We start from the raw sequence: 12,992 nt of genomic DNA on the forward strand, positions 1-12,992 counted from the left end.
CATTCTTTGCTCAGATTCTAACTTGGTTCACAGGCCCTGGTTTGGTTTGTGGGGATTAATGACAGAGATTAACCATGATGCTGAAGCAAATCCTTTGAAATTAGAAAAACAGACAAAACTCAATTCTTCACGCCCTCCTGTACTATGATCTTGGGAGACACACCAAGCTGTGCTCAGACCGTAAACCTGCTTCTGAAATCAGCAGTCCAAGATTGGAGGGACTCACGGAAACTTACAGTGTCCTGGGTTTTGTGTCACATTAGCTGTGTGCAGGGAAGCATCTTACCTGCTGCAACATCTCTGCACTCTCTATATTCAGGTTTCCATTAGATTTATAGAAGCTTTAAGGAAAAACTTTCCAGAAAGTATCAAGTTAGGAAAATGGCGTTGGCAAGTTTCTTTTTTTTTCTTTTTGGGTCACACCTGGCAATGCACAGAGGTTACTCCTGGCTCTACACTCAGGGATCACCCCTGGCAGTGCTCAGGGGACCATATGGGATGTTGGGTATAGAACCCTGGTCAGCCGAGTGCAAGGCAAACACCCTATCTGCTGTGCTATTGCTCCAGCCCCGGCAAGTTTCTTTAATAGGGTGGATAGAGATACTTTACAAGGAATTTACTGTGCATAGAAAGACTTTTGCCAGTTCTTTGAGATGATCTAGGAACCCCATAAATTAAATGTTTCAAAAATGGTGGGAACATGAGAGATTCGCCAACACCCGGCCCCATCTCAATAGCAATTCCACTAAGCTGTGATTACTAGTAATAATGGATGTTTACATACCTGGGCACCACTGACCTCAATTCAGCAGTAGTAAGGGGGAGAAAAAGAAAGGTCACAGTTTTGCTTGGAAGCATCAAAATTCCAACAATCTGGGGCTGGAGTGACAGCATAGTGGGTAGGGCGCTTGCCTTGCATGTGGCCAACCCGGGTTCGATTATAAGCATCCCATATTGACCCCTAAGCACCGCCAGCAGTGATTCCTTAGTGTATAGCCAGGAGTAACCCCTGATCCCCTCACCCAAAGAGGAAAAAATTCCAACAATCTAATATTCACCAGAATCTTAAACACCATTGAGATCTATCTAAAATGCCAAGCAAGGCCACAAAATGACCAGTATGGTTTACTGCCTTTTAGCTTCTTAAATGCCTCCATTCTGGGGTTGATCCAAATGCTGAGTTTTATTTATTTGATTATATATTTTTGTTTGGGGACATACCTGGCATTTCTAAAGGTTCACTCCTGGTACTGACCGGGCCCCATTTGGGATGCCAGGGATGGAACTCAGGTTGACCGAGTTGGCAGGTGCCAACCCACTGTACTATCTCTCTGTGTTTAAAATTTTGTTCTGAAACTGCCTCCTGGGTTTTCCATGTAGGCGAGAGTCAGCTCATTGTGTGTTGTCAAGGGGTAGCACGTTGCCCAGACAGTGCTCTCTGATGTCTTACCAACTTTGCTCCCTTTCCAGCATATCTCCAACCCTCTGGTCTTCTGCTAGGCAAGTTCCTCTCTGCATCTCCAGGCCTGGCTTGGGAGTCACTGCTCTCACCCCATCTTGATTGACTTCCCCGAGAAACTCATTCATGCCCTTACCTACCTGTTTTCCTTTGAATGAGCCCCCTTTGCATTTCTCCTGATGGGCTGTGTGAGAGCATTGGTTCAATGTTTGCCCAGTACAAGACCAGGGGACTTCTCCTTACTCCCCGCTAGCCCCCACTGTGTGACAGGCCACTTCAGCAGCTGCCTCTCCTCCCCTTTACGTGAGCCCATCCCCCTGGCATCACAGATTGACTGTGTGGGCATAACGGTTCTCTGCACATCTGGAGTCTGCCCCGTTAAGGCTGCTTGTGGAAGGAAGTGACATCACAGTGGGGGGCCCTTCCAGTGTGTCTATTCCTGGAAACGGGGCCAGACTCACTGTCCGCGTGGGTCAAGGACCGAGTGGGGCCCCTGGGAGAAGCGGGACTCTGAAAGCCGATGTTGCAGCAGGACAGGGGCTGCCCCTCCTGGCGCCCGGCGCCTCCTGGTCTCCTCACCTTTCCCCACGGGGCCGTGGTAGTCTGGGGGCGCTTTTGCGCTTGTTTCCCCTACCTGCCTGATAGCCAAGCAGTTCCACAGGAGTGGCTGAGCTTTGGGGGTGTGGTGGGGGCTGTTCCAAGGCGCAGGGGTCGCGGGTGCACGTGATGACCCTGGGGGCCCTGGGTCACGGTCGCCTCCAGCTCAGCGATGGGGCCGCAGCGGGTGGGCGCGGGGCTGCTGGGGGGCTGCCAGGGCGCGGCCTTGGCTGTCCCAACCCTAGACACGTGTTGATCAGGTCCTGTCCTGGCCCCTCTGCCCCAACATGGGTGACCTGAGATCCTCCAGACTCTCTCTGAGGGGCTCCGCTCAGCTCCCCAGGCCAGAGGCCAGGTTTTCTGTGTGTGTTCATTGGTCGCTGGAGAATACGGGGCACCCAGGGCGTGCCTCTCACAGGGCTGGGGTTTGCCCAGGAAACTTACATGTCATCGTCTTTTTGCTTGGGTTTATTTTGTTTTTCAGAGGTGTTCCACCCGGAGATGCTCGGTTTTACTCCTAGCTCTGGGCTCAGGAATTATTCTCTCCGTGCTCAGGGGACGTATTGTTTGCAGAAGACTGGTCGGGGTCAGTAAGGCGAGCACCCTACCTGCTTATCTGTCTTACCCCAACTGTGTGTCCGTTTTCAGGTCAGGAATTTCTACTCCCACATGTCAAGAGGCAAACCACCCCTCACTTGATCTCTCTCTGACCAGGGGCCCAGGACACTGGCCACTGGGTGAGTACAGTGGGTCGTTTAGTTTCTCTGGGTTGTGTGTTTGGAGGCAGAAAGGGTTTTGTGGAGAGGGGAGCTTTACTCGGGGATCACTTCTAGTGTGCTGGGGAAGATTTTCCTCAGCAATGCCCAGAGCCGTAGTACAGAGCTTAGGGCGCTTGCCTCGCACCTGCCAAACAAAGACTGAGCCCTGCACCTCAGGATTCCTCAGACCTGCCGAGGCTGATCCCTGCTTGAGTGCAGAGATAGGAATCACTCCTGAGCACTGCCGCTTCTGGCCCAACTCACACACAGACACACACGAAATACGTGAGAGCAGAGACAGAGAAGAATATGGATTCAGGAGAAACCGTAGGCTTCTGAACCATAGAAAAAGCCACTAAACAGGGTTTTAGGACTCATTATATGACTTTTTAAATTTTTTCACACAAGAATTTGTGCGGGCCTGCAGGGGGCGCTAACCACCTGGGCTCAGAGTCTGCTCCTGCTGCCCACCAGTAGGGACCTTCCTTTAGGGCTCAGGGAAGAGTCCCAGGGCGCAGTTTCCTTTATTGTAGCCTGAACCTAGTACTCTGGTATTGTTCGACAGCCCCCATCGCAACCCACATTGTGTCTGCCAGAGAGGAAGAAGCTTCTGGCAGTGTCTTCCCCAGGTGGGTCAGAGATCTGGTGCCGGACTATTTCAGTCGGTCAGAACGTTTCTAGCTCAGTTCTGGGATTTTTGGCCAAGGTTAGGAGATTGTGCTTCTCTCTGGTGCTCACGGTTTTGACTTCTCCAAATCTTTCATGGAGATTATTTCAGATCCTCAGGAATTAGAGACGGGAAGATGGTGACACACTGTCTGACTCACTGTCCGCAGGTAGGAGGAGATTGACCGGATGACATGATGTAGGGACAGGAGCGCACAGGCTTCCAGTTTGTCTGTCTCGAGCTGTTTTAGGAGGGAGCCCCTGGATAGGGTTTCTGGCAGGGTGACTAACTGCAGTCTAAGGCCACTTTTGCCCCTGTTTGTTTTGTTATATTTAGGTTTGATGGTGCTCAAGAAGTACTCCCAACTTAGTGCTTAAGAATCACTCCTGATTGAACTTGGAGATCGTATGGGGTGCTAGTGTTCCAAGACTAACTTCTTGGGATATTTTGTTTTGTTTTGGGAGATGATAGGGGACATATATAGTGATTGTTGGCATTATTCCTGGGTTTACAGTCCAACATTGCACCTCAGGTTTCGTGGAGGATCATATGGACAGCAGGGATAGCCAGTCCTACCCACGTTTCCTGGGCACACTGTCCTGTTACTCCATCCTACTTTGTTTTCTTTCATTTTTGTTTTTGTGCCACAGTGGGGATGCTCATGGTTTCCTCTTGGCTCTGAGTTCTGGATTCACCCCTGACGGTCATCAGGGCCCAGGGAGTACAAGCCCTGTATGCGCCCTGGCACAAGCCCTGTATGCTCCCTGGCAACTACAGTGACACTGACCACAGGATATGTGTCTCCCCAAATTTGCCCTTCCCACTCCGGAGAGTGTCACCTGCACAGTCACAGTCTCATGTTCACTCACTGCAGTGTGCGCAGTTCTGAGCATGCGCCTGTCCCTGGGAGCAAAGGATCTCTGAGACCGGCAGAGGTATTGGGGGTCAAGTCACTTTTACCTACTTCAGGAAGGATTTAGGGTGACCCTGAAAGCGGAGTTCCAAATCCTACAGGCACATATGTCCTCACACAGCTTGAGTCACTTGCTGGACATGGTGTGTCCCCTTATCCCTAGAACACAGAACAGGGACTGTGGGATAAGTCATTGGTGATTGAAGGGGTGTCTAGTGTGTTGGTCCTACCCATTGTTCTGTTTTTTGGTCCTGCTGTGTCTGCTCAGTTGTTACCCTCTGCAGTGCTCATCGGATTTATTCCTGGGGTGACTGTGTGCAAGTTCAGAACCTGAAGGAACGTATTAGTATAGTGTCATTGTAGTAAATATGGCTTCCTGTGAGGGATTCCTGGGCTCATCAGTCTGTAATGTGGGTGGAGGCTGGTTCCTTCCGACAGGAGTGGGCAGGGGGAGAGACTTTGATGTCCTCTAGGACGCTGGGGTGTCTCATCCTCAGACCCCATAGTATGGGGTGGGATGTCCTCACTCCTGTCTCTTGTGTGTGTCAGTTCAGGACAAGGTGACCATTCTCGATGCTGATGTGGCCGTGAGCTTCACCGCAGAGGAATGAACGTGGTCAGAAGGCTAAGTGTGTGCAGGGTACAGGCGAGTTCCAACCTGCTGGAATATCTCCCCAGTCCCTGGCTTTATGTCTTATGAGTCCAACTCATTTTTTTGATTTGTTTGTTTGATTTTGTGGCCCATCTGGCAATGCACATGATGACTCCAGAATCTGTATGCAGGAATCACTCCTGGTTCGATCCCCGGCATCCAATATGGTTCCCAGGGAAAGCCAGAAGTATTTCCTCAGCCCATAGCCACGAATAAGCCCTATACATTGCTGTGTGAGACCCAAAACAAACCAAATACATTTACTTCTCTTTCCACACTTGAGTGCCTTGCTTCTGCTCTTGGTATTGTTTGGGGGACACACTCGGCATGTTCATTTTATTTGTGATTTTTCAATTCATTAATTTCTTTTTTGGCTTTTGGGTCACATTCAGTGGTGTTCAGCTGCTTAGTCAGTCTCATGTCGACTGACTCTGCCCTCAGCAATTACTCCTGGTAGTGCTCAGGGACCACATGGAATGCTGGGATTGGGACCCCGGTGATTTGTGTGATGCCCTTTGTGCTATGCTGTCATTCCAGCCTCTAAGATCATTTATTTCTTAGAGTCTCGCCCCCTCAGATTCTGTTTTTCTCAGTGCTTGGGGTCACTTCAACTGATCTTGGTAGACCAAGTGGTGCTCAGTATCAATTCAGAAGTTCTTGTGTGCAAAGCATGTTCCCCAATCCTGTGCATTGTCACCCTGCCTCCACTGGACTATTTCACAGTTTTTTTAAATTTGTTTCTGGCCAAACCAGCAGGACTCCAGGTTTGTTCCTGGGCTCAGCACTCAGGGATCATGCCTGGCTGGTGGGGGGCAGTATGGGGTTGTCGGGGATCGAACCTGGATTGACATGGGCAGGACCATTCCCCCACCTGCTGTATCGCCTGCTACTCTCCATCTTCCCTGTTGTTTTTAGCTTCATATAAATTTGGGGGGTTGCCTTCCTTGACCTTACTTCAGTGCGTGGGTTTACTCCTGACTCTGCACTCAGTGAGAGTGAACGTAAGGCCTCCGGTGGCTGGTATCCTGGACACGGGGTGCAGCAGTCATTGTTCACGTGGATGAAGGACAAAGTTGTGTCTCTTCTTGGAAAGCTGTCTATGAAGGCCGATTTTGTGGCAGGACACGAGGCCTCCAGTGATTGCCCCTTGCCTTCCCGTCTCCGCACTGCGAGTGGCAGGGCAGTCCTGCTTGGAGGGGGGACCTTTGTGCTTGGATTTCATTTGTTCCACCGATATCCAGGTGGTTTCTGAGGAGCATTGCAGGTGTTAGGAGGATGCGGAGCTTTGTGGAGTATGGTAGGGGCTGTACCGGGGCATAGGGGTCACAGGTATGAATGTGTGATCCTGGGGGGCCCCTGCAGCCACGATTGCCTCCAGGTTCAAAATGGCCTCAGCAGCTGGGAGCCAATCTGAGTGAGGGGGCTGCGGCCTTGTGGTTAGGGGCCTATATCAAAGCACTTAGAGCTTTTGCTTTCCATGTTGTAACCCAGATTCCATCCCATGAGCACCACCAGGACTTATTCCTGAGTGCATAGCCAGGAATAACGACTTTATATCGGGTGTGTGGCCTCCAAAAAATAAAATAGAAAGCAGATTTATTTTGAGCGGCAGAGAAGCAACTCTCCAAGGACAAGCGACTGTGTTACTGTCAGTCTTGTATTTATTAGTTAATATGATGTCCGAGGCCATCCTGAGGGCGTGGTCATCACAGAAGGTTTGGGTTTGCAAGTGAAAATATACTTTTTGGGCTATTTTTGGTGGTATTTGGGGGGTTGGCGAGGAGGTCATCCATGCCTCTAGATGCTCAGGGTTTATTTCTGGCTCTGGGCTCAGGTATTATTCCTGGCAGTGCTCTGGCTCCATAAGCGATGCTGAGGATTGATCGGGGTCAGCAAGGCAAGCATCCTACCGCTTTACTGTCTGTCTGATTTCAATGTTGGTGTTTTTGTACATCAGGAATTTCTGCTCTCTCACATCAAGTTTCAAAGCCTCCTGCACTTCTCATTTTTCCCTGATCAGGTGACCCAGGCTATTGGGGTGAGTACTGTAGGTAAAGGTGTTTTTTTTTCTCTGAAGTACGTAAGCCTCGTGTTTGTGGGTCCTGTCAGAATTGAGGTTCTAGACCCTCCAAACACAGGATATGATGGTCCCTGACCTCGAGTCTTTGGCCTGCATATCACAAGGGTAGAATCTGCAAACTCTGAAGGGCAGGGCCCTACCCCTAAAGCACGAGACTTAGTCATCGCCTGTCCTTTCATTGGTTGTTATGATGGGTGCACCCACCCAGCAGGTGAATGGGGTTTGAAAATGAAAATCATTTTATTATATATTTTTTACTTCTCTACCACATTAAAAATGCTCAGGGCTTAATCTTGGATATCTGCTGAGGAATTTCTGCGGGCCGACTTTGTGGACCCCAAGGGATGCCAGGGATTATTCCGGGTTGACAGTGTGCAAGCAGCTTCCTACCCGATTTACTGTCTCTTCCTCCAACTTTCTTTTCTTATTCCTTTTTCCTAGTCAAGAATATCTCCTTCAGGGGATGGAGTGATAGTACAATGGGTAGGGCATTTGCATTGCACGCGGCCGACCCGGGTTCAATTCCCAGCATCCCATATAGTCCCCTGAGCACCTCCAGGAGTGGTTCCTGAGTGCAGAACCAGGAGTAACCCCTGTGCATTGCCCCATGTAATCCAGAAAAGAGAAAAAATCTCCTTCAGAGGCCGTAGTAATAGTAAAGTGGGTAGGGCGTTTTTCTTGCACATAGGGCAACCCAGGTTCGATCCCTGGCATCCCATATGGTCCCCTGAGAAACTGCAGGAGTAATTTCTGAGTGAAGAGCCAGGAGGGAACCCTGAGCATAGCCAGGTGTGACCCAAAAAGAAAAAAAAAGAATATGTAGGAATATGTGCTTCTTAAAGTCACAGATAAAAGCACCCCACTCGTTTCATCTCTCCCTTAGGAGGATACCCACAGTTTTCTTTTGAGTAGTGCTGGTAAAGTAAGATATTTGAAGGAAGATATTGATTTTGGGAGGGATAAGGGTGAATGGGAGATTCGCCTAGGGCTCAATCCTGGTATGCTGGAAATAATTTATTTCAAAAGGGCCAGTGCACAGCACGTAGGGCATTTGCCTTGCAAGGGGCCAACCCAGGTTCTGTGTATGTCTGGAATCTCATATGGTCCCTGTACCCCACCAGGACTGACACCTTATCCCAGAGCTAGGAATAATCCGTGAGCACTGTTGGTTATTGCCCCAAAACCAACAGACACGCACACACACACTCAAACACCAAACACACACAGAGAAGATGTGAGAGCAGAGAACAAAGAATAAGTATTCAGGATAAAACATGGGCTTCTGCAGCATAAAATATTCCAAAAAACTGGATTTAAGGACCCACTGTTCGGGGCCAGAGCAATAGCACAGCGGGTAGGGCGTTTGTCTTGCACGCGGCAGACCCGCGTTCGATCCCCAGCATCCCATATGGTCCCCCAAGCACTGCTAGGGGTAATTCCTGAGTGCATGAGCCAGGAGTAACCTCTGAGCATCGCTGGGTGTGACCCCCCCCAAAAAAAGAAAAAAAAACATAAGGACCCACTGTTCAATTCTTTAAGTGTTTCAGTCTAGAATTTGCCTTTGCACAAGGATTTATTTTTGGGTTTCTTTTCTTTGTAAATTACCTTTTGTTGTTGCAGTATTTGGGGACCATACCCTGAAGTGTTCATGGCTGACTCCTGGCTCGGAGCTCAGAAAACATTTCTCCCAAGTGTTAGGAGCCCACTTGGGGTACTCGGGTATCAAACCTGAGGCAGTGAAGTAAAGGTGAGCACCTTCTCTCCTATGTCACCACCTTGGCCCCCAAGGTATAATACACATCTTTGTTTATTTATATTTTATTGAATTACAATGAGAAGAATTACAAAGCTTTCAGGATTAGGTCTCAGTCATACAATGATCAAACACCCATCCCTTCACCAGTGAACATGTTCCACTACCAAGAACCCCAGTATGTCCCCCCTCTTACCCCCCACCCTGCCTGTGAGGCCGATGATTTTCACTTTACTCTCTCTTTATTTTGAGTATATTCAATTTTCAACATAAAATCCACTATTATTTGGAATTTCCCCCCAACAATCAGACCTGCCAAAAAGGCATCATTAGATCATTTGTTTTCTGTTTCTGATAATGAAGAGCATATGATGTCACATGGCCCCAGCAGTCGTCGTGTGGTAATACTCATCTTTAAAAAGTAGACTCACGAGATGTGATCCCGGGGGCCGCACGCGTGTGCGGCCTCTCCACAGCTGCACAAGCGTGAACTCAGACCCAGCAAAACCTCTTTCAGCATGGACAACTCCTCGCAGAATGTCTCCAGCCTGAGAACTAAGCCTCAGCCCCGTGCCCGTCCAGGAGGGGAAAGGTATTTCTCTCTTTCGCCTCTTTCTCTCCGGGGATGAAGGGCGCGGTGTCTGCCATATTAAGACGACCACAGATTGGGTTTTCAAGCCTGCAATGATCCAAATCTGGAAGAAATCTCCCGCAGTAGCAGCCGCGCGACCTTATTTGTCTTCACAGTAGGTCGGAATCTAGTGGGGTTCTTCTAACAACAATAGTGAGGTTGGTGTTGAAATATTGAATGTAACCAAAGTAAACAGAATGTAAAATGAAACTTATCAGTTACAAGGTAGGGGGTGGGGGGCGGGATGGGAGGTGTACTGTGTGGGGTTTTTTTTGGTGGTGGTATATGGGCACTGGTGAAGGGATGGTTATTTCAGCATTGTATAACTGAGACCTAAGCCTGAAGGCATTGTAATCTTCCACACGGTGATTTAATAAAATAAAATTTTTATTTAAAAAAATAAAAAAAATAAAAAGTAGACTCACTCCAGGTGCTCCACTTGTGAGACACAGTTCATTTCCTGATATTAAACACCTGGATATTAGGATAACTTTTATATACAGCACACTGCACAGTTTTCAGATACATTCATTCATAGCAGAAGTGAATGTGGATGTAGGCTCATGCAGATTTGTCTGTGGGTCTTGGGGCACTCCAGGGTGAAACCTGTGGTGATCTCACTGGCAGGAGGACCACTGAGGCCAGGGAAGAGAGGAGCATGTGCTGGTGAGTTCTGTAAGTTCACAGCTGTAAGCTGTTGAGTATACCGTAAGTGAGCTGCAGTGGCGGTGGCTTGGTCGCTCTCGCCAGCCACATGCTTTCGGTGACCTTCGGCTGCTTTCCCCATTGGACTGCAGCTGCCAACAACAGATGCACGATGGAGGGAACAGAGCTGCCAGGCTGGTTGGTGATCAGTTGCTGTGTATTCCATTCTCCCCATGTGCATGTTCCAGTTTCACTAAGCTCCCCGTTCCACTCTCACCTGCCCCTCATTCCTGTCTTCTCCTACCCCCCCCCCCATTATAGTCTCTCCACACTGTCTTGCAGCCTAGGTCTGTAACCACCCTGCAAGCATTCCTGGTAGCAACTACACCCAGGCGAGGCCACACAATCAACATAGGAAGACCCTTCCTTCCCAGGGAATTCTTCTAAATTAAGACAATGATCTTCTGCAGCCAGGTGATCTTCTCAAGGGCAGAATACCGTCTTGGGGTGTGTTTTTCATTTTCTTAGTCCAACAACCATTTTAGAGTTACTTACTTCTATATAATCTTTCTCATCAGTTTGTATGGACACAGAGATACATTAAGCTTGTCAGGTGTTCTCCTGGGAGCATCTTGGTATATATCCCAGTTTAGTCTTTCCTAGCCCTAGCAGGATCCTCATCCAGTTGTTACTCTTTGGATCATGACAGAATTTGTACAAGATTGTGCTCTTATGGTTAAGCATTATGGCTTTTGTCCTGGCCCATTTTGATGCCAGGGTAGCTCACAGTTTGCCCTAGGTCCATCCAGTTTCTCGTCGGGGCCCTGCGTTTGAGGTGCTAGGGACTAAGTGTAACAGGATTAAGTCAAGAAAACGGTTGTCCAGGAGTGAATATTTTTCGGAGTTAATTAACTCGCAAGTTCCAGATACGTAGCATTCAATGTCTTCCTGCGTCTCTATAGAAAGAATATTGCTCTGAAGTAAAGTATGTAAGGAGGGGAAAAAAGGAGTAAAGCAATATTTCACTGAACAAATACAAAATAAGAGATTTCTGTGGAATTTGACTTTACAAGTCACAGGTACTTCTTAGGGGGAAATGGTGATTAACTGGGTGGGGAAGAGAGCAGAGAGAAGAGGTTAAAGGTAAACAAGGAGGAATGGGCGTGTTTCAGGAGCACTGTGATGGGGATAACCCAGTAAACCTAAGATCACTGCAGCCAATATTTTCTGACAGTGATTTTCTGAAGATGCTCCTTGGACTTGGGCCCTGGGCTGTGTGTGGATTCCCTGTGCGTGTGTGAAACGTGCTGCTAACCCTGGAGGCCTCTGGCTCCTGGATCCAGGTGTCTTTGCCACGCTCAAACTACACTTCCTTCACCCAAACTGTCAATCATAATGATCCTGCCTTTCCTTCCCTCACTTTGCTCCATTCTTTTTCATCTGTCAAGCATCTGTGAGGTTTAGGACCCTACATGCCCCATCCCCCTCTGTTTGTGACTAGCCTGGCTGCACAGCCTGCAATGTTGGGGTGCCCTTTTCAGGAGCAGCAGATCCACCTCCCACCCTGCCCGCTCTATCAATACGCTTGTGTTTTCTCTCAGATCATCAGGATGGTTTTTCAGCATCTTGAAAAAATTACTTTTATTTTGTTGTGGGGCCTTGTGTTGCTGTAGGTTTTTCCTGGTGGTCCTCAGGCCTTCCTTTGGGCGGTCCTGAGGGAACAGCCCCTGTCACCCTACCTGCTGTTCTCTCTCTGACTTCCTAAGAGATTTCCTTCAGTGTTTGTCTTTAAAAGTGAAGGAGTGAGCCCATAACAAAGCTAGCTGGGTGGAGCGACAGTACAGCGGGGAGGGTGTTGGTCTTACCCATGACCAACCAGGGTTTCATCTGCAGTATCCTATATGATCTCCCAAATGTCACCGGTTCTAGTCAAATACAAAAGTCTAAGAATTATTTTGAAGATTGTCAGGCTCCTCACAACGATCCTCCCAAAGGACTTTCCCTTTGCTCTGTACCCGTTAGGACTGTGAGAACGACAGAGATGTCCTCTACCTGCTCGGCCTATCCACCCAGGGGCCATTCAGGTAATTCTTACCTTGCTTGCTGCAGTTGATTTCAGAACTTAAAACACAGCATGAGGATTTGGTGTTGTTGCAATTTGATTTGTAAATGAGCTCACTCACCAAATCCGAGTGAGCTTGCAAGGTTTCCACGTTGAATAGACATTTTTATGATGGCAGGATAGGTCAGTGGAGCAAGCATGTGACTTGAGAGGTGGGGGTCCAGGCTCCATCCCCAACAAATAATCTGACAGCTCAGGAGGAAATCCAGAGCCTAATGCTGGGAGTGCAGGGCCTTAGTCCCACTGGGTACTGAAATTAGTCAAATTAAAACCTAAAAATAAATGTATTATTTTTCATACTCATGGAATAACATGAATTTGCCATGTATGCAAAGTTAGTAAAAGTGTTAATTGTATCAAAGGACTGGCTGTTGCCCTAGCTATAGTGCAGTAGGATGGGCACTTGCTTTGTATGATGTGGGCACCTAGGCTCTATCCTCAACACTCCACATGGCCACTAGCGCCCCACTAGGACTCATCCCTGAGCACTGCTTGGTATGCCCCATCACAAAATTAATACAAGGCTGGAGCAATAGTGCAGTGGGTAGGGCGTTTTCCTTGCACGCAGCCGACCCAGGTTCGATGTCCAGCCTCTATGTGGTCTCCCGAGCACCGCCAGTAGTATTTCTTGAGTGCAGAGCCAGGAGTAACCCCTGTGCATCACGGGGTGTGACCCAAGAAGCACAAAATTATTACAAAAAGAAAACAAAAAGAA

Source organism: Sorex araneus, chromosome X (assembly GCF_027595985.1).
Source record: "Sorex araneus isolate mSorAra2 chromosome X, mSorAra2.pri, whole genome shotgun sequence".
Taxonomy (NCBI): Eukaryota; Metazoa; Chordata; class Mammalia; order Eulipotyphla; family Soricidae; genus Sorex; species Sorex araneus.